Genomic DNA, 23,288 nt, shown 5'->3' with positions numbered 1-23,288 from the left:
ATGATTTTTCTTTCCTTTAAATTTCAGGCTGTCCAAGCAGTCCAACTGTAAATCCAAATGGTAATTTGGACAACTGCATGGGAATGTACAAAAAGTGCAAAGTAATACTCTTTTTCAGTTTGAAAGACAGAAGAAGAGCACGACCGCTGGAAATCACTCTTAAACAGCGCAGCAATGTCAAGTTTTGTCACTTGGTGGCAGCACACCAAAGAAAAACGAAACACACGAGCAAGACGGCAAAACGTCTCGGTCAGCACATGCTCCTTTACGTCTCCCATATAAGCGCCAGAACTCCGCAAGGCTCTAGTGGGGTTCACAGATCTAACATTGGCACCTAAATTTTTAAGACTAGTGACTTCACATTCAAGAAGACATTAAAGGCTCAAAATTAAAAGAGCCCTACTTCAGTCTGACTAATGTTTACAGGTTCACCGGCCTCCACCAAGATTTGGCATGCATTCCCAAGTGCATGCTAAATAACATTCCCAAGCAGGTGCAAGCATGGGCAAGCAAACAGAAGCAAAACTTGAAAGCGTGACATCCCGCTGGTGCTAACTCTTCATTCAAACAGAACTAAAGAGGGGACTTTGATTGAGACACACCATCAGTTTGGATTCCATTTCTCCCCATGCTGCCAGAAAACGCCTACAAACAGAACAGAAAACTCACTACAGTGATTTAAACTTCTCCTACTAGCATCTCTTCGACCACCTGATACCACTGCAAGCATTACATACGAAAGGCAGCACCACATGCAGTAAATACCGGACAGTGCTACTATGAACCATGACAATGAACCAGAACTGATAGCTTTTACCCATTTAAATAATTTATGCTAAGCAAAGGTCAGATTTATTAAATTAATAATAGGTCATAATAATTAAATAATTTAATAAACATCCAAGAAATGTCTGAAACTACTGCTACTGAAGCAGGAAGATGTAATGAGAACACAATGATCTGCTGTTCCTTGTCCTCTTGTTAATGCAGCAACAGCTCATTTACCACATGAGAAACAGTTTCTCTCGAACTGATCTTGTACACCAACATGTACAAAGCCAGACAAATAGTTGTTTTATTTCTGTAACTAGATGATAAACAGCTTTATTTTGCACTACTTGTACCCTACATGCCAGACTTACCTACGGCTAATAAGATACTACCATATGCCATCACATCATTACCATGCAAGTTGAAATGGAAGTTTTTAGATGTATTTTCTATGTATTAAATGTCGATCAGCATAATTTCAAGATCTTAAACATTTAATAATGATCCCATGCAAAAGCAATAAAGTACTTATAGTATGATTTTTTTTTGTACTATGCATAAGCTGATATTATTCAAATACTTGACATCTGAAACAAAGAATTTCAGAGAACAAACTATCATTATTCAAGCATTAGGGAGACTGAGTCATCACATTAAGCTAAGCATAAGGAAATACACTCCACATGAAGCACAGAAAAGCAACTGTGATATTTAAAAATATAAAATAAATTCTAATAGAGGGGATAAGCTTTCCCTCCCTTCCTCACACCTGACCAAAGAGCTTATTGTTATCTGCAGTCTGGTATGGCCCTTCAATTTGATCAGCTTTATTAAAACTACACTTTCATCGGGGGACACAAACACACACATGAAACAACTCAGCCTAATCCATCATAACAGCAAAAAGATAAAATGGAGACCAAGAGATGAAAGCAAACAGAAAGCAAGATTAGCACGGCAATTTGCCATCAGAGGGAGTACAAGCCTTAAACAAAGGCATTCAGCTTCCAGGGGAGAGCAGACATGCAGCTCCCGGGTGATTATGAACACCTACACAGGTTGAAGGGAGGGCTGGTCCTCCACATTTTTTGTTGATAAACAGCATATATGGGAAACAGCGGCAAGAAAACAAAGACAGCTGTAAAACAGAGCTACTATACAGTTTTGATACAAAGACAGACACGGCTATGGGATACTGAACAACAGCTTGCAAGATCTGTCCATTTAAATTAGTAATACTAAATAAAAGTTAGGAAAAAGGTGCTCCTGGTTGGCTTTCTCGGTAAGCTTACTGCCTTCAGAAGTACAAAAGGATACTGCATGCATTGCCATATGGAGCTTGATTTTGGGTCTGACTGAAATGAAAAGGGACAAGCAAAACAAACAAGGCGCTCATCTATACATTAGCCTGTGCTTTATCCCATGCTCTCACTTCTCCCTTGCTGCTGTTCAGTGCCAAGTGTGACTTAACAGGCTGTACCCTCCTCTGCACTACCTGTTAAAAGTAGATCCTCAGCTGAGGCATGGATAAAAGAGGGGAGAACGATCCTACTAAAACCGAAAGTAACACCCACCCTCCCCCAAACCAAACACACAAGTTCCCAAGTCTCCTTTTCCTGCTGCTAGAGAGGGAAGACATAACCCCTTTCTCAGCACATTCAGGACCTACTGGATGAGGTCTAGTTAACACTGAAGCTCTAATAGACTCAGCCTAGTTGAGCAGGGAGAATGTTTGCCAATTTACTCATGGCCCAAGGTGCAGAATACATTAGCTTCCTAACACTAGGTAAGTAGTTACCTATATTTCAAAGGTACTGAAGAAGTAGCAGAGTAGGGTTACAGTACCTCAGGGTATTTTCTACATGCGAATGGTGGAGCAACTTTCTTAGGAAATCTACATTTTTCCTATTTAAAAGTGGCCTCCACAAAATCAGCAGAATTCACCTTTTAAAATGTAAGTTAGCTTTTTAAAATTAAATCAACTGCATTTTAGTCGGGGGGGGACGGGGACGGGACACCCAAACCAAACCATCAAAACCAAATGCAAACAAACAAAATCCCTGCAAGCCCAATTGAGAAAGGAAGGTAAACCAAAACCTGATTTACAGCAAAATTATTCTACTTGGGGAGGGGGGAGGGAAACACTCTTTTTCACAGGAATCAAAAGCTGGAGGAACATACTTGGTGTTAAGTACCTCGCCTGCTTAGGACAAGTGTAAATGAGTCATACCATCTGTACTCACATTCAAAGGATAGTCTGGCAAGATAGCAGGGAGAACACAAAGCAGTATGACGCTCTGCTCTTAATGCTATGGAAGCATTTAAACTGGGGAATAGAGGAAGACTTACCAGTTAAAATAGGAACTACCCACATTAAAAAGACATTGCGCACCTTATTCTCAGAATCTGAATTATTGGTAGAATTCTACACAGTAACCTATAGTACTACAGATACTATAGACTGACATATAAAGGCGCTGCAGAGGCTGATTAATGTTGTATTTCATATGAATATATTTATCCCACAGAATAATGCAAGAGACGATCAAAGTAGAAAGCTAATAGATAGTAGCAAGAAGTCATTCCAGAACATCAATAATTCAGAGAGAAGCTATTTAAGATAACCATTTGTTACAAAGACAAGACAAAATGCATCCAACAGTAACAAGGCTGGCAAGCAGCCTTCTGAACAGAGTTGTGCTGATCAGAGTAAAGCAACAACCACACTGGAAGAAAAAAGGGACCTTGCAAAGATGCGGTGTGAGACTGACCCCAGCAAAGGGGGCAGAGGTCTCATCCAGACAGATGTGTTGTGGCACTATCTGAGTGAAGGTGGACAAAGCCAGTCCCAACATCTGCAGCAGCATGCCTCAGACGTCTCATCCCAACAGAATGGATCTGTGTGGGTGAGGGACCTGAACTCACGGAAACCATAACCAAGGTGTAAAGTCTTATCATGAAACAAATTATTAATACTGGAAAAATGTGCAAAGCTTGGGTTTGTTTTTTTCTTTTTAAAAGTCCTTAAACTACATGGAAGGCTGAACATTATTTATTGTAATAAAAACAATACATTTTAAAATGCAAACCCAAGCTTTACTTTCAATCTCAGGATATTTAAATTGACATATAAACTCACAGAGGGTAGATTTAGACTTAGATTTAGTTGACACTTAAACTAACAAAGGGTAGATTTAAATGAGACATTAGGAAGAAGCTCTTCCCTGTGAAGGTGGTGAGGCACTGGCACAGGTTGCCCAGAGAAGCTGTGGCTGCCCCAGCCCTGGCAGTGTTCAAGGCCAGGCTGGATGTGGCTTGGAGCAACCTGGTCTAGTGGAAGGTGTCCCTGGCCGTGGCAGGGGGTTCAGAAACAGATGAGCTTTAAGGTTCCTTATGACCCAAACCATTCTGCGATTCTATGATTTTTTACATCAGTTCAGAGTCTGTAGTACTAAGTTATGCTACAGACTGTTTCAACATAGCACAAACACGTAGCTTATTTATGATGGTTACTTTTAAGGTAGAATAGTTACAGGAAGGACAACAAATTCTCCCAAAGATATTCCTGACATCTCAGAAGCTAGAAGGGATGAGAACAGACATCCGCCTACTGTTCCAAAACCCTTGTGATAATTTGTTTATACCAGGCTTCGAGGAGCATTAAAGGCACAATTAATTTAAAATGGCATCTCACTCTCTCCTCCTGCCTTCATCTTTCAGTTCTTTGAGAAAATTGTTCACTATCCTAAAAAAAAAAAAAATCTGGAAAAGAAGAAATAAACCAACTTATGTTGGTTTATTTACTTTAACTTTTTTGCTGGTAAAATCAGGCATGTTATTGCAGTGCATTCTGCAGGTTATATTAATAGCATTTACAATTCCCAGTAGGTTTAGCAGCAGCAGCTATTCACAAAGATGTCTGCCCCCAGTAATCACAGTTCACAAGCAGGCACATTAACATAAACCAAGTATCATTAATATATATGTCCAGCTGTGAACAGAGTTGATTTGAGGGGAGGAGAGGATGTGAGGGGGGGTAGGAGGATGTTATAACCATAGCACTTCCTCAGTGACTACCTATTTACCAACGACTGCCACTCAGAGGCGCTTCACAGGCAAATGAAGCAGTAACTCAAAGCTGTTTCCCTATGAATTGGCAGAACTGTCAGAGATCATGGCAAAAGTATGATGCCATTTTTAAACGGAAGTAGATTCAAAAATAGATTTAAGAGCACTCCTGCTGTTGGATCCTACTTAATGATTTGCTATTCAGAAAAAAAGCTTTGAGCTAGAACAGTTCCCTAGCACAAAACAGGAGGTGAAATAATGAATCTGCAAGCCTGGAGAATCTTGAATATATGAAGCACTGCAAATGACCTAAGTGAAAACACGTGTTGATCCTCTGATGTTCACAACACTGTTGAAAATCAAAAATGACCAAGGCAGAAGAGTAAGATCCTCCAGAGATTCCAGAGACCTTTACCTACACGTTATTTCAGCGTGTGCACATGGATCTCCTCAAACAATAACTGCATGCACAAAAAGTCATTATCAACTTCAAAATTTCTTATTATATACCTAGGATTGAGATAGTTTAAAAAAAGCACAAACAAAACCAACCCTACTACAGCTGAGATACCAGTTTTACAGTCCTCAATTTCATTTTTACTACTCTTTTTAAGTGCTTCAGAAAGAATTTCAGTTAAAAAAATGGGGAAGGAAAGCAAGTTGAAGATGGATTCTGATCTGACATAACACTAAAAGGACTGATAAAAAGGCAGACAATAGCATTGCTTCTTAAGCTGAGGGAACAAATCTTTAAATACTGTTTCACACATCTTTTAGCAAGGTAATTATCTGGATAAAAATAAGGAAGCGTGCCATGAGTCACAGCGGTTCAGATGTGAATCAATCCATCAAGAAAGTTCACAACCAGGACAGGATTTTTTTTAGAATCTACAGCTACTTTTCAAACACACTGTACTTTAGTAAGACCAGAACAGTCATGCTTTCCAACCTGAACAGGCTTGTCACATTCAAAGAGGAGTTTAGAATTCACGAATTGATGTTCATACATGTTAAAATCAAAGAAGAAAACACAGGTTCAGAGCTATTTGAGTACACATTTGCCCATAGTGAGTTACTTCTCAAAGGTCACAGTTTGGCTTCACAGAAACCTCAGTGCTCGAAACACAAGAGAACTGAAGAGTTAAAACCCCTCAGGTTATTACCATGGAACACTGCCTTTCTGGTACATAGCTGTCACATGTTTTAGAACAGCCACTGGAAAACAACAGTTAAAATGGTTATTGGGTAAAGGGAGGAAAGCATCAAATACTTTAGCTATCTGCCAAGGAGCAAAGATCAGACTTGATCAATAGTATTTCTAGGACAGCAGGGTGGCAGTTGCTGAGGGAACCTTGTACCAGTTGTATCACCTTTAAGAACTTCTGTATTTAATTAATGGGATTTAACCACCACAACTTTATTTCCATGTATCTAAATTTTAACATTTCCAGTCAACCTAATATGAGGGTGGGAAAAACACAGGGTTAGGAGCATTTCAGAAAATACTGTGAACCTACACACCCATCAGAAAGGATTTATCATTCTATTTCAAACAAAAAATACGCACTTGGGAAATGAAATTAAGTGATGGGCATAAAAAGAATGTCTACTGGAAACATTCAGCTCCTACATTAACACAAGCAAATCAGCATATGTAAAAACCTCCATGGACTTTCCCACCCCCCAAAAGGAAAGTAATACATTTTAAAAGGCTATCTTTGGAGTGATTTTTCGAAAGCAAAAACAGAAGTGCATCCAAATGGCCCCACTGGATCTTTAATGAGAAAGTGCTGCTAACACATACGGAATAACAGTGCATGTGGTCATTTGGCCACCAACCCAAGCTGTCAACTTGGCCACCAACCCAGCAGCTGTCAACTTAATCCTACTATGCCTTCAAAAGGCCATTTAAAAAAGAGGCAGAAAACCATAACAAAATATATGGAATAAGCAGGTTTTGGAACAAACTTATGAGTATGCAATTTCATATAAACATCTCCAGAACTGCTGGTGCACATGGAGTTTTGTTGTTGTACCAGCCTCCAGGCTACTGTTACAGGACAAAAACATGGCTTTAAGGTGGGACACATCAACTATTTCTCTCAGAACAGAGGTGTTAACTGTCAAGCTTTTCACACAGCTCAATGCAAGCTGTAAACGAGAACTGGCCAGCAGACTTGAGGCATAATTTCAGCATATGGATGCAGCAGCGCTTCACCTTACAAGCGGTCCACATCAGTCAATGACAGGTCAGGTATCTGAGCAAAAAGCATGATTTGTGTTTTACGGCTCAGTGTGGTTCCATGGGAAATGCAGAGGACACTTCCACATGCTCCAAACCCAGTTGCTTGGATAGGATATAGAGCTCAGCAGCCAAACATCTCTTATCTGCACTCTGCCAATTGCTTAAAGCTTCAGTCACTTCCACATGAATGCAAGAGCAAAGTTAGCATTGTTACCTGCTATGAAGAAGCAGCATAGCTGACTCGGCTGCATTAATACAGCCTGCAAAGGGGAGAAAGTCAGGTACCAGAAGCTGGTCATCTTCTCTGTCTGGTCAGAAGACTACTGTGCATAGGGGCACAGCTTTTAAGTTCAGTAGGACGGGTCACTACACAAGAAAAAGTGGGGTTTGCAGGAAAAATTAAGGAGTAAAGAAAACATTTTAAAAAATGCTATTAAATTTTCACAGACAATGGAATACTGAAAGGGGTGTGAAAAGACAGGTTAACTGCTAGAGATAAGCCCACCTGCACGGTAGACACAGACATTCCCACGAAAATCAATCCCAAGTAATGCCACCAACCTAAAGCTGAACACTTAAACCAAACAGAGACCTTCCTCATTTATAGCTAAAGTGGCCTTACACTGACCAAACAGAATTCACTTCCAAACTACATACGGTTACCTCGAGGTGCAGCACTCTTTAAAATAAATAAAACAAGTCAGATTTTTCCTTGACAGACAGGAACCCAAGGAGAATGGTGCCATGAGGAACTGTAATGTTTTTTACTTCTTCAGGGGTGACAAGGATAGGGGTCAGATGGGAAAAGGTTGGGAAAGGACAACCTTCCAAACACAGAACCAAAGAGTGATGTGCACTTAATGGGATGCAATCCAAAACAACTAAAATCAGGACAAAAGAACCACCCTATAAAATAATATTCCAGCAAGCATACCACATCTCTCCACAGCAGTGAAGCAGTGCTGCAGCAATTTCTCTGCCCTCTGTCCTAGACTCTTTAAATCCCTCCACATAGGGAGGAGAACAAGCAAACTACCACTAAATACTTGGGAAGAATACACCTCCCTACCAGGTGTACCCCTCATCAGAACAGACAGCTGACTGCTTTACTAACACTTTAAAAGCTAATTTCTACCTATATTTAGATGAAGGGCAGACACAGCCAAATCAAAGTAAATTACCCTGGTTTCTATTTTTGCTCTCTGAATGCATTTACATAGCATGCAATAATCTTTACAACGCATTAATTACTTCACTTTTATTACATTTGCTGTACCTAAATGTATGATTTTATCAGGGCATTTGATAAAACCAGAAAACGATGAAAAATATTTCAAGCTGGTTTGACTACACGTGCCACTAATTAAAAAGCTTCTAAAAATGTCTTGAATTAAGCCGTCGTATGAAGGAACTACTATGGACAGTTAGGGAGCTGAATCAATCACTTGGGGTTGGTTACAAAGCTGTCAGTTTCAGTTTAAGTACAACTGTGTCAAACTTCGTAAGAGCAGCTTTTCTTTTCCCCAGCTTCTTCTGGTTTTCAACAGTGAACAAGCCAAGTAAGAGAAGTAATTGTAAAGAAAATACCATTTGTTCCAGAAGAGGCTACTGTTGTCTAATACCCCTTTCAAGCAGTGAACTTTCACAAACTCGTTCCAAGTGCTTAGCTCATGACTTCCATCCATGAAACTGTTCAAATTTAATCCTTTGGCAACAAATATACATACACTATTTAAGCATCTTTTTTTTTAATTCTTTGTATACAAGCAGATGGTAAACTTAGATCTTAACAAGTTATAGTCATGTATTTCCCTAATGTAACTTTTAAATTAGAAATTTCCCTGTCCTGTTCGCTACATCCTCGAGCTGAACGCTCCCTCGAAGTTCCCACAATCCACGCCAATAAACCACACTGAAAATAGATTAACCTTTTGTCTAGTCTTATCACTAAGAACCTTTGTACAAAATAATACAAAAAGCACAACAGAAAGTACAGCGTACCTCTTGTAATATAGAGAACATTAAGTACAGAAGAGCAAGAAAATGACCATAAATGCCATGTAATTCATAGTATTGAACCTGATTTTTAAACACTAATAGACACAGGTGTTCTCAGAACTTTGTATACTTCTAACAGCTTTCATTTATATCAGCATAGTTGAATAAGATTCTGCTATCACCTCATACTCCCTTCTTCTGACACAGAAAAGATAGAACTGGATTCTTACATAAGATTTCTTACGTATCAAATTACTTTTTGTCCTGGGTTCAGCAGTAGCAGGCATTTTTCTCCTCCTTGGTAGCTGGTGCAGTGCTGTGTTTTGACTTTCGGCTTGGGAACAGAGCTGATAACACTCATGCTTTGGATTGGCCAAGGACTTTGTGAGGCTCATGCTCTGCCAGGGAGGAGGGGAAGCCGGGAGGAAGCAGAGACAGGACACCTGACCCAAACTGACCAAAGGGGTATTCCATACCACAGCATGTCATGCCCAGGATGTAAGTGAGAGTTACCCGGAAGGGCTAATGGACTGCGGGGTTGGACGAGGTATTGGTTTGTGCTTGGTCGGGCTGGGGGGACGAGTTACCAGTCAGCTGGTGGTGAGGTGTTGTATTCTCTTCCCTTGTTATTTCCTTTATCATTGTTATTATTGGTGGTAGCAGTAGTGATTTGTGTTACACCTTAGTTACTAAACTGTTCTTATCTCAGCCCGTGGGAGTTGCATTATTTTCGATTCTCCTCTCTGTCCCTCTGGGAGTAGGGGGAGGGAAAGAAGGGGGAGAGTGAGTGAATGAGCTGTCTGGCTGGGTTTAAACCACAACACTTTTTTAATTAACACTTTGCAAAATACTTCTTTATTGAATGTTTGTCAGCCTGGTGTCCTGTGTGCCTCCCCTACCACTGCGTTCCATTTGTGTGGTCTACACTTTTATTTCACCTATTTGGGCTTTGACACCTACCAGGACCAGCACTAACACTAATATCCTCCACTCACCTGCTCTACAGCCTACAGCAGACAGATGACCTGCTCATGGAGCAGCCCCTGGAGGACTATGATTTTTAAGCAAATATATAAAAAATAAAAATCAAAAATGTTGTTGCAGAGCAGTTTCAAGAACAAGCATAAAGCAGAGGCTGTAACCTGACCTTCACTGAGTCTTCCCAGCTTCTAAATAAACAATTATGAAGGCCAAGGGCTCTAAGTTAACCCTTCTGTATTCCTTACTTTTTAACTAAAACTACTTATAACAACAACACCTCCTAAGAAACATACAAGTGGTATGTATACAGCCCTTTGGTGAAGACTGACAAGTGTGATTTCATTATACCTTTACTTTCCAAAATAATTATTCCCAGTGCAATCTTACAGTCAAGATATTTAAAACAAACAACAAAAAAAACCCCAAACCACCACCAAACACTCAAGCTTTGTATCATTGTTTATACCAGAAAATTAAACCAGAGTCCGATGCATGAATGCCCTCAATCGTAACCCACTGATTTGAACAGCTTTGCAGCAGGATCAAACTGGGAAGCAGAATGAAGTGAGGAAGTCCATTTTGATAAGGTTTTCATTAATGGCAGTTTGAAACACTATCTTTTCCAACTGCTGATAAAAATATTTGCACAGCCAATGTGCTTATGCTGTGGTATCCCATACAACCATACTAGGTGATACGTGGAATATAAACCAGTAAGCTTAACTAGTGGTTATAATTCAATTTCTCAGAGAGCAGAGATGAAATATTTTCTTCCATTACAGAAGACTTCAACTTATTCCTAGGCTGACATGCTTCATTAATTATTGTTTGTAGAGAAGTGACTACTTACTATTTTAGCTTATGCCAACTTAGTAATTTTTCTACAAGTGTATTTTCTTACTAGATATTTCCCTGCCCCAAGCATGTATCTTCCCTCAGGGAGATAGGGGGATCACTAGTCACAACAGGCATGGCTCCAAGCCGTCACTGGATGGTCTCCAAGAATTAGAGCCGCACATATAGAAGCATACAAGGGAGTTAAGAAGTTGAAGGGCCCTCTGTGCATACATGTTTCTCTGAGGGAAAAGGCTGCAGCAAGTTCAGACTACTTTTGCCATACAATTTTCAGTTAACTGGACTACCCAAACACCATCTTATACTTCCCTTGCAACCTCTCGAGAACAGATGAAGGGAAGAAAAAGTCTTTTTGATGTACTTTTCAGAGCTCTAATGTAAAACTATGCGTAGTAGAGCACGTTATTAGCCTAATAAGGGAGAAAAATGACTTTAAAATGCTGCATTTTAAAGAAAGCTGGCATGCTGTCATACGTGAGACTGGAAAACGTTGAGGACCCTGAAAGGCAGCACATGTGGTAAACAAGTATGTTACAGAAGAATTTTTCTTGTTTCAGTGTTTTCACAGTCAGTATAGTCAACATAAGATGTTATAAACAGAAGCAGGCATCCTTAAGACCCTAGGTTCTCCCACAGTTAAAGAGGGATTCACAACCACACTCAAACCCCAAAACAATCTGGAACCAGACAAGAAAATTAAGAACACTGCTAACTTCCAAAACATACTCTAAGAAGTTCCAGGCCAAGAGTGTTAAAGCTACTTTCCCAGGGAGGCTCAAGGCAGACCACATTCAAATTCCTCCAATCCTCTCCCAGCCCCCAAACCAAAAGACACTCACAGAAGGCACTTCTTGACTGCTGTTACAAAGAAAGACATTGGAGTAAGTTTATCTGAGCCAAAACACTCCTTTCTAGTTCTTACTAAGGAAAACTTTCAAGGAATAACTTTGCAGTCATTTGCTAACCTAAATAATTCATCGGTCCTCCCCCTTTTCACCACTTGCAGAAGAAAAGAATGAGGGACTGCTTAAGCTCAGCTACAACCAAGCATCAAACTGTGGCCTCAGGCAGGAGATTCAATCATCACTGTTAGAAACTTTGCAAATGAAAAAATATATCCCAAGAAGCAGCTTGTCATTAAACTCCATCCTAAACCTGTGAAGCTCCTACCCTTTCATCAAAATGTACTTATCCAAAGACTGAGGTTCATTCAGGCAATGTACCTACTCCATTTCTTACACATAGTCCTACCCTAGTCCCTACCAGAAATACAGGCATTCAGTCCTTCATGTATTTCCTTCTCCTATCTGGCAGTTGGCCTTCACTGAATTTCTAAGTAAGTCACGTAATTAGCAACACTTTGGCTGTTAATTAACCTTGTAAAAGAAGAACAGAATAACAAGAAAAACCTATCTTGATGTTTCTGCCTACACTGAACCTTGCTTGCTACAGGTCACTTTCATGGCTTCTTACCTAATAAAAACCCCATGACAGTGCAAATACACACCAAAGCAGTTGCCACCTCACTTCTGCAACCACACCATACAGTATGCAAACTAAGAACCTGGCATTTTGAACAGGCACCCTGTGACGAGTCATTGCTTCACAGCCATGCTACATGTCACTGCGCTCTACACAAGACCAGGTCTTGAAATCTTCAGGTCAAATGACATCATTCCAACAATCCCTCCTTTCTTGAATTATTCATCCTACTTTTACAAGCTATCTTGCCCAGGAAGAAGTGGTGTCAGGCAACACAGTGGGCAGTGTAGTTATGATATCGAAAAAACAAGGGGGTAGGGGGCTTTTGAGAGCATGTCTAAAACACATGTACTTCAGTAGAGGCAGCAAGGGCTCCCACAGTGCAGAAGGCTCAACTCCAGCAGACATTTCCTGCAGACACATTCGTCCTTTCTTTGGGTCCAGCTAAGTGTGCTGACTGCTACCACAAGACCAAGCTTCAGGCCTAGAAGATTTATTTCTGCTTGTGGTCATTCAGAAAGCAAAGAGAAAGTTTTCTATAGAACCTACTCCGGAGTGACAGTTCCAAACAACTTTGCAACACCTCCAGCCAGCATGGAGAAGAGCACTGCTAATACCAGTATGGCAAGCTTCCAGGGAAGGGGAGCCGAACTTCTCCTGTGACAGTCTCCACAGACACCGCTGGCATTGCTACTCCTCCTGTCATTCGAACAGATACTATTTCTTTGGCTTATGTAAGTTCCAGAGAAGGACTTTATAGAAGGAAACGTAGCTCACTGCTCCCCCATGTAAGGGATTGGATGTAGAGACAGGAAACCAGTGTGATACCCTAAATACTTACAGTATTTTTTACAGCCACTGCAACAGCTAAAGAGACTTTCAGAGCAACCTTAGGTTGAATTACACAGATGTCATCAACAGCTTTTTAACTCATGCCTGTTTTTCTGCAAAATTCTACTTGTGGGCACAGACAGTAATCTTTCAACAGCTGTGTGCTTATGGATGGAAAGAAACAGAACACAGAATCATGGGGTAGAAGTGGAAGAAAAAAAAAGATGAGCTAGATGGTTACTAAGGGATAAAGAATGATACAGGATGTTAATGGCATTTGCAGCCTTTCAGGTGACAGAGAAGTGAGAAGAAAAAGTGTTCTTCTACAAGTCCTCCTTAACACTGAAAATTGCCTCCCCCAGAATGAAAGAACACTATTATTATTTATTATTTATTTATTTCAGGCAACAGATACAGCTGAGCCATAAAACAAAATATTGCTCCTGGAACTGAGACAGGAGCAAAAGAAATGAAAGCTATCAGACGGCACCAGTACATAGTTCTGATTTGGCAAACAGACTGCACAGCAACACATTATTAAGCATATGACCACTTTCGATTGATCCTCATGTTTTAGCAAACATTAGCAAGAACCAAACAGAACTCTGTAGTTACAAAGGAACTGAGGCAAAGGGAAGGTAATTCCATTAACATGCTATATCTGAAGCATCCTTGTACCATGACTTGGGATGTTTCACTAATTCAAAGCAATGAGTAATAATGTAACCAAAAAAATAATGTTAGCATTTTGTTTTTCTTCACCTGCTTATTTTATGCGTGCTCTCCCTTCATTTTAGCCTACCAACAATACTTTGTGGGGTGACGCTGGTGAGAGAATGAAGTATTAGCAGAGGCAGAGTAAAAGCAACAGACACCACACAGAGATCCGAGACAGGAAAGAGGCATGAATGCTTAGGATGAAAAGAAAGGCGTTGCACAGACTACCTGACCACTATCATGAGCAATGGACACAAGAAGCAGATGACCTAAATAAAGGACATGGAACAAGAGAATACCAATTACCCCTAACATTATACAAAACTGTGTCTGCAGCAATGGATTTAAATGACTGCATTATGCATTAGTTACAGATTATGTTAGTATATAAATAACTACAGAACTTCCTGAAAGGGGGGTTTGGTTTGTTACTTCTTTTTTTCTTCCCAGCTCAGCTGTCTGTGACTCAAGTCCTTCAGCTATAAGTTAGGTAGATCCTTGGTCTCTTGAGCTGCCAGCTGCTGGATGACCACGTTCCTGAATGGAAGGTTCGACCTCCTCCCTGTTTAGAGGTACCAGTACAGCTGGAGCTATCAAAATGTAGGACAAACAGCAAAATTTTTAAATGAAACACTGAATTCCTCATGATTGCCAGAATTTCTGTAAGCATTAAAATGGCTCATTTTGTCCTCAATGCTTTAACTACTGCAGTTCCATTACCATTTTGTCATACTGACTAGAATCCTTGCTTGTGCCCCCTTCTCCTCCTTCCTTAAGGTAATGTTATATTTGCTTTCCTGAAGTTTAAATAAATAATGCAGATGTACTCATGTTTTCTTTTCTGTATGGGATGGAAGTACAGGATTTCAGCATAAAGTGAGAGTGAACCTCAAGTATGACTGCAGAATAACCAAGAATAACTTATAAGCAAATGCTCATCAGCTGGAATTAGGAAGCCCGTTAAGTGACAGTTCACTGCTTGAGAGTATGGAAGCATTAAATATTTAGTATGGCTTCACAGCAGTTCAGGAATCGGTCAGAAATAGAATAACCCACACAAAAAGGCAAGGTTACGTTCAAAACCTAACATTCACTAGGTTCTCCTAGCATGAGTCAGTTATAGTTAAGAGGCATTCTTTCCTACTTCTTTCTTCTCCATGCCCATAACATGTGCTTAAGTGAAGTGTTAGAACAGGTAGACCTTTGCTTTACACTTCTCAAATAAAATTCCAGTAATTTTGTGAGAAAAGCATTCACGTGTTCAGGCTGTCCTAAATAGGGAGGCTTAGTCACATATGCGATCTATTTACTAGTGTAGTCCACCCAATTCACATACACACATTACTGTAGAAATAATCAATGAAAATCTAAGGTTATATTCAATTCACAGTAAAGATCATCTCATTATTACAGGAGAGAAGACATTAGGTGCTTCAGCTAACAATTAGTTCCTCAACCTACAAGGATGCTAAGGACCAACCATTTTGCCCCTGTTTCATTTGCATATCACTGCTGGTGCTTCCTGTTTAACTGCACTCACTCAGGTGGCTACCAGTCTTACCTTCCTTTCTCTCCCACCTACTCAGTCCCACCACTCTTGTATTAGCTCTAGGCTTGTGCTGAAATAGATCGGTGCTGTACAATTTATCAACACCTGAGCAATCACAACTGAAGTAACACGGTTAAAATGGTATATACCCACCCCTTGACACTGCCATTACAAAGGACAGGAAGAATAACACTCCCTGAAATTTCAGAGCTTAAATATTAAGATTCTGTCCTCATCTGCACAAAGGATAACACCAAGACAGCTTATTCCACATTCATCATCAAATGCCAGATTAGAACTTGTCCCCCATCCCCAACAAAGGAAAACGAGCCCCCCAACACTCAGCACTGTAAGACTGCTCCCAGCACTCAGCAATGGGCTGCTTTGTTTTTTATTGATGTGAAGTGTTTTGTGATCTGTATTATGATACAGGTAATTTAAACACAAACATTATAAATAACTTTGAAACAGTCACTCGCTGTAACTAAGGCAACGAGTCTCCCACTCAGTTTCCAGAAATAGGAATAGAGGAACAGAGGTAAGAACAAAATAAAGAAGTTGGCAGGAGCAAGAAAACAAATGATCGGGTATTAGTCTGACCTCAGGAAGGCCCAGCTGACCAGAGAGAAATAAAAGGTGCAGCATCCGAGAAGCAAATTAGCTGATAAAAATGAAGCAGAGGATGTGAAGTGTGGACTACCAAAGATACTTATTTCAGTCATCTTATTCCACAACCCATTTCAGTGAATGAAAACAGTGACAGAAATTTGGGAATGTAACAATCCACATCAGATAGCAGATTGCTAGCTCAGTCTCTACAACTGTTAGTTTCCTACAGGAATCACCGACTTTCTTGTGAGTGCTAAGGAAGTCTCTTCTTCATAGGCAAGTGCCTAATTCCGCCCCCCCCCCCCCCCCGCCATGTGCCTCAAATGGTCACAAACCTTCAATGCTATCTACATGAATAGACCTTTATGCCCCCACAGAAGACCACAGAGTTAACAGGATCTGCCTTGAGGATCTGCCTGCAGAATCAAGGCTCGCTTTGTTTCTCCCCCACCTTTTATTCTAAAATAAAGAAGTTTATTTTCTTGACTGAGAACTGCTCGCTCACAAGTCAAAGTTCCTGAGTTACCATCAGGCAACCTGATCCCCCAAAACGAACACGTGGTAGAACCAGGTTTTCTCAATACATTCTAATGGAAGGGCTGGTAATTACTTCGTATAACAAGATAAATGGAGTTCAAGTTACTCAAAGTTGTCCACCAGTTAAAGAAACTTATCTTGTCAGTACATGTGGGCTCTTAGCCTGGGAACATGAGAATTAACGGTAAGACTTAAGGTATCTTGGTGAGTGTTACAACTTCCTAACTTATTTATCTTCTGTACAGTTAAAACAGATTAGATGCAAATTTTAGGAAGAAGGTGTGATGGGGAATAGAAAACAGAGTGATTCTCAATTTCAACAAGTTTCCTAATTTTTAAAGAACAGTAACTTTAAAGTAACTTCTACCCACAAAAACCCAAAACAACACAAACCCACATATCTCATTAACTTATGTCTGAACAGAATTTATAGAGCAATACCACATAATTCCATTCCTGCCATACCCCTCCTTCATCAAACAGCAGCAATTCCTTTTCATCACCACAGGAGACCATTCCTCCTCTAAGTGTAACAAGGAACTAGTTGGGACATTTATTCTTGGCATGAATTCTAAAAGAATGAACTCTAACGCTGGCAGTAATGAAAATAGCAACCATAGAGGCATTCAGAGCGTTCACTATGACACTGCAAACATTTGTTTAACTGCCAATTGAACAAGATCCATCTTAGCTAAGCGAAAGATATAAATGGGCAATAAAGAAATCAGTGCTCTTACTGTTCAAGGACTTTCAAGATAAGTGGTCACTCTAATATCTTCATGTAGTTGTTTGTATGTCGATCTTTTCCACTCACATCTGACTCTGGGAATAAATGCATTGCCCCAAGCAGAGTTACTAGTCACACAGAAAAATCCCATACAAATTCTTTTCCAATGTTCATTATTGTTAGCCCTAAGATTCCTTCCTATTACATATTTCAGATTCAGAGAAGAAAGGAAAGGTATAATTAAAACTACGATATACCAAAAGAAAAAAGAAAATAAAGCTTTATCAACTATCATGACACTGCATCCAATGAGCTTTGTCCCAAATAGTTCTATAGCTGCAAAATTAAAGAAACATTCAAGCAGTTTTGATCAGAGCTTCAAGCATTTCAACAAAAGCATACTGAAATGTAGGCCTATGCTAGCCTAGAAGACAACCTGTAGGCACATACACAGACAAGGTTTGTAACAGAGAAGCAACAAATCCCTCTGCTGTTAGGCAATCCAAATTTCACCTACTAAGAAAAACTAAACTGTCAATTACTCCTTGGATGTAAGAGAGACTAACTCACAACCCTATAAAGTGAAAATTTACTTGTCCTGGGAAGCAGATGGTGTAACAGGAAACTACGAATAGGAAAAAAAACAGAAGACACTTAGCCATTCACAGTTAACTATGCAGAGTTGAGAGGGCTTTACACAGGACACCAAGGCATACCATTACAGAGACTCACAACTTATTCCTTTTCCTCTCCCCCTCCAAAAAAAAAAAGGCCTGATAAAACACCAGTGAACCTTCACCTAAACTTTGCCTTCAAGGCAGTTGATTTCAGGAGAGTACCACAGTGTTTCCAGAAGAAGCAAACTTTTACAGCTTCCCTCTCACCTGGCATTTGAGTAGTTAAAGCAGCTTCTGATCTAGAAGAACCTGGTATACAAGCACCAATCTATAAGGACAGTAGGAAGGCAAACTGAAGAGCAAATACCTTAATCATAAGGTACAATTGCTATATTTTTCATCTCACAGTATTTTTCATCTCTACCTGAATAACTTAACCTTCAGTGACAGCACTGGCAGGTTTGCTTCCTTGTTTTTAAATGTTTCTGTTCAAAGTTGCACATCAAACCAAGAGCAATAAGAACAGTCTACAGCTTCTACCTTGACACTTGAATGACTGTTCTTTCTATCCCAGAGTTAAAGTTTGCTCAGCATTACAGGCAGCAACTTTGCTCAATATAGTTCAATTTAGCTTCAAAAGCAATTTTTGCAAATATGACTTATGGGGTTTTTTTTACACCTATATACTCTGAACATAAATCACTTCGGAAAGTGCACCTTGGATTACTTCAAAACTTCGAAAGATACTCCTACCTCACAGGGTTGCAAAGCAATAAGGCTCAAATAGCATTAACACAAGTTGTAGATAATGTACCTGCTGGCTGTTTGTTGAACCCAAGGAAAGACCTACTCTTCTCAGTGCACGGAAAACATTCATTCTGAAAGTCAAGCGTGTCAAATCAGCCTCCAAAGATAACCAAATATTTGAGCTTCACAAACACCTTAAGCATCCATAGGATCAAAGTTTTGTTTATCAGTGCACTAAGTAAATTAAATCCACTGCAAGCGGAACCGGGACTTCACCCTCTGAGCTCACCTAAGACCCTCAGAGCAGTTTCTCACCTCACTGTAAGCTCACAAGCACTGCTTTTACACCAGCTTGCAGTAACTTCAAAAACTAAACTAAATCAAGTGCAGGAAAATAACAAGCTGCTTGTACGCCCTAAGACTGCCTCTTCTGGCCATAATCCGGACGTTGAACGAAGTAACGCGTTACCAAAGAACCAAATCAACAGGTTTATGTTGATTTTTGAAAAAAAAAAAACAATCTTGAGAACTATACTAAAGTAACAATTTATTTAGTAGAAGTTCTGTTCCAGAAAGTTATTGATCTGGCTGTTGTAGACGGAAGCTAGCAAATCACTTCCTACTTAGCCGAACAGTACAACCAACAGAGCAGCCTTTGCACTTGCATATGAAACCCAGCTACCACTTTAGAGACAGACTTACTATAGGGATTACAAATACACATGACAATTTACTTTATTCTAAATGAACATATCACTGTGAAGCAAAGTATATGGTTCAAGCAGACAAGGAGCGTATTTCATGAAATACCAGAGACAAACACCTCTACTTTCATATAGTACCACAGGGTGGTTTTTATAATGAGCAGGTGGTATTATAATCTTAGTGCAGCATCTTGTCCTGAAGTCAATACATCTCTCAGCACACTGCAGAACACTGACCTGAGGAATCCTCTGCAATTTACAAAACTGAGATATTTCATGGTAATTCGTTGTGATTTCAGGCATTTTTAAAGAAAAGAATTTTAACAGAATTTAGTTTGTATGAAGATTTATCAAGGAACCAACAGCAGAAATACAGGCGCTACTAAAAAATCACTCCCTCTACAAAGGCTTCTTCAAAACCAGCACTCCACTCCCTCCTCTGCCTCCGTTCCCTGCCCCTAGCACAGCCCCTCTGAGTGAAAGAATATTCCAATTCCCAGTGTACTGATGCACCTTTACATGTCCATGAAGTTTTTAAAGCAGTCCACCTCATACTTCTAGATCAAAACCTGCGTTATGACAGAAACCAAAATCCTCACAGGCATTACACTGTCAGACCAGTGGTCCCACATAGCGCAGCAGCTCACCTCAGCATCAGCCAACAGCAGGATCCTTCCCAGAAGAAGAGTTCTAAAATACAGTCATTTCATGTTAACATACTGAGGATGGGGGTTTTGTGAGTTATCTCACACTGATTACTTGCAGAAGAGTTGTATTCCTTGGCTCTAACAGAAGGACTTATTTAGTAAGTGAACAAGTGTTCATTCCTATGGAGAGCCTCATGTTGGACAGTAACAAAGCCTTACAAGAAACCTAACTCAAAGACACTACGTGTATTTCGATCCATTCATAGATGAGGTTGTAAAATACTATGAGACTTCACTAAGTTTGTATACAATACATCAGGACATAAAGATCCCAGACGCATATTGCTAAACATTTTTTAGAACAAAAATCAAAAGGGACCATGCAACCTGTAAAGAGACAGCCGTGGATGCAGACTGCTGAAAGGACCATCAGGTAAGGGTGGGCCGATACTGATCGGCATCATAACCAGGCACAGGATACCAGCTGCCAACCACTGCCAAGTTTCTAGGTGGGCTTTTATCCTGTCGTGCCCTTTTTTTTTTTGGGGGGGGGGGGGGTGGGCCCTCCAAGCGTTACAGCCAGTTATCTGGAGTATCAAGGAGACCAGCAGCAGGGTGTGGGAGCGTTTATACTGAATCTGGTGTAACCCACATGCAACCATGAGAAAACACATTTTCTAGCAAGCACCTTTCTACAGGCGGCAAACTGGCAGCGCAGACCCTCCCACCTTTGTATCTCGGTACCGCACAGGAGACAATAGGTAGGACAGGGGAGCCACCAGAGGAGGACAGGGCAGCCAAGACAAGTATTTTTCATGAGCAGGGATGGAAACCGAAGGAAGAGGCTAGCAAACAAAGAAGGGTGTGATGTGATGAAAGCAGCCACTGAAGGCACGAGAAATCTTGTTTTCAGACGGGGAGCGCGTACTCAGGGAAGGTTTGTCAACACCATGGAGGAGCAAAAGACACAGCAGCAGAACAAAAGATTCTTAAAGGCCTGAAAGGGAAAGGTGGTGCGTGAAGGGACAAGCAGGCGGCTCTCGGGCACGGGAAACTGCGACCGGGTGCACTGCCTCGGCCCGCTCCGGATCCCGCAGGAGAGGAGCCAGCTCCCGCTGTCGGGCACGCCGCCTTCCACCGCGGCTCCCGAGCCGCCGCAGCCGGGCGGCTCCAGCCGTTCCCCTCACGCCGGGCAGCAACTGGGCCCCAGGATCCCGCAGAGACCTTCCCGTTCCCACTACACCGGCAAGGGGAGCACGCAGACCCCCTCATTACCCCTCCCGGGCCTGTCCCGCTCCCCTGGCGGGAAACGCGGCAGGAACCCCAGCCGGGGCAGCCCCACACGGGCAGGGCGTCCTCTCTTCTTCCCTCCCTCCGCTCCGGAGCCGGCCCGCCTCGGCAGCGGGAGGGGAAAGCAGCGCAGGGAGCGGGCGGGCTCCGCGGCCACCTGTTAGGCCCGATACCTGCGCTGGGCGGCGGCTCACGCCAGCACAGCGGGGCCACCGAGGGGGCACTGGCGACTACACCAGGAGCACATGGTGCCTGCCGCCGCCGGCCGGGCGCCACCCAGCCCGGTCCGGTCCCCGCCGGGCCGCGGCAAGCAGCCATGCTGCCCGCCCTGCCCGCCGCCTGTCACACACACACACACACACACCGCGGCGAGGAGGGGGCGGGGAAGGGCGCGCAGCCGTCTCGCCCGGAGACACCGGGAGGGACGGGAGGGGAGGGGAAGGGAGAGAGCAGCCGGCGCCGCACACCCACCTGCTCGCGGAGTTTGAGGAACACCGGTACAGCCTCTTGCGGGAGTTGGCCCGAGGCAGGAGGGCCCCAGCACCCCTCGGCCAGGGGGAGCGCTTGGCCCCTGGGGGAGGGTCCGGCGCCTGCTTGCGGCCCTGCGGGGTGCGGTCATCGCCTGCCAGCCCCCAGCAGGTGTGAGTCCCTTCGCTGCCGAGAGGAAAAGGCGTGAGCCGCCCTCACCTACGTGCTGAGTGTTCATCTCTGGTAGAGCATGAGGAGAGATGTCACCTGTGTGAGTCTCGTGTGTTTTGAGAAGTAATTTGCAGGCTTGGTGGTAGGCCGGTAAATAGAATTGACACCTTCATAGGTAAGAAGGCTTTAAAAGCTTCTTGTGAACGGAACAAAAAGCATCGCACAAAATACAGTACAGAAATCACGTGAAGTGCAGCTCTTTATAACGTAACGCACAGCCCAGTGAGATGGCTCTGCTGTCCAAGGTGTGTTTGCTCCTGAAATGTGACACCCTCCCCCCAAAAATACCAAAACAAACTGAAGAGACAGGGGTTTTTGAATCTCATACTGCTACAGACAGCACTAATGGGAATGATCCAAGTTTCTTGACTTGCCTGTGGCTTCAAAATTGATTGTGACTTCTCCCTAGCACTCCACATGTCGTTAAATCTACTTAGAATTTAGAGTTACCTCAAGGGAAAGACAGCTTAATAAAGCAACTACCTGTATTCTGCCTGAACATCCATTTCTGAAGTTTTGCCCTCATTCATGAGCTTGTTGATTCCAGCAGGAGCCTGACACAGGAACAAACTCTCCTGATGAGATGCAACATGATGGGCAACATGAGAAAATGCGAGTTTTCTCTAGGTGTTAGCTGAGGCTCATCTTTCATTACCTTTGAATACTAGTGGCCTGATGGGGTGTGCTTAACATGTTATGTTATTTTAACCAGTTCAGATCGCAGTCCTTTTTCACCAGCAAAGGAAAATGCCTTAACATTGTCATGCTTTCTAAATAAGTTTTGCTGACATCCAGATATGTCCAGAAATTGTAATTATGGTAAGTAAATATTTTAGTTAATTCAGATAGGCCCCTACTTTAGTACTTGTGCCTTTTACCTACTTGGGTTTTTTTGTGAATAGAAGCATACTGTATGCAAATACCAAACAGGTTGATTTTGACACTATGCAAAATCGTCGAGGACTGCGATAACAACGTGGTAAAGAGACTGATGGTTGTGGAAATTAGAGATAATTTTATCAATGCAGTCAGTGAAGGAGAAAATGACATCAGGAAACATTGCTTTTGTCTGTCCACAAATTAGACTGCTCCTTTTCAAAGTGAAGGGAATGTCTGGGAGCTGATAAAGTTCTGCTTCCTCCTGTGAAGCTTATCAGTTTATGGAGTTACTCAGAAAAAAAAGACCCATCTACTTTCAGTTCACCTGCTACTTA

The 23,288-nt window shown here is 41.7% G+C and overlaps 1 protein-coding gene across 1 annotated transcript in view; it reads right to left on the bottom strand.

Annotated features, from left to right (window-relative positions):
• ANKRD28 (ankyrin repeat domain 28) overlaps window positions 1-21,865 on the bottom strand; it is a 116,567-nt gene extending 94,702 nt beyond the window's left edge. The window contains exon 1 of the mRNA XM_057424904.1: window positions 21,847-21,865. The gene's annotated coding sequence lies outside the window, so the exon portion shown is untranslated. The remainder of the gene's footprint in view (window positions 1-21,846) is intronic.
• Window positions 21,866-23,288: the final 1,423 nt, after the last annotated feature.

The sequence above is a fragment of the Pezoporus wallicus genome, unplaced genomic scaffold, assembly GCF_028554395.1.
Source record: "Pezoporus wallicus isolate ANWC-B61680 ecotype Strahan unplaced genomic scaffold, APGP_CSIRO_Pwel_v1 contig_3181, whole genome shotgun sequence".
Classification (NCBI taxonomy): Eukaryota; Metazoa; Chordata; class Aves; order Psittaciformes; family Psittacidae; genus Pezoporus; species Pezoporus wallicus.
This window is presented reverse-complemented; position numbering and strand designations above follow the sequence as displayed.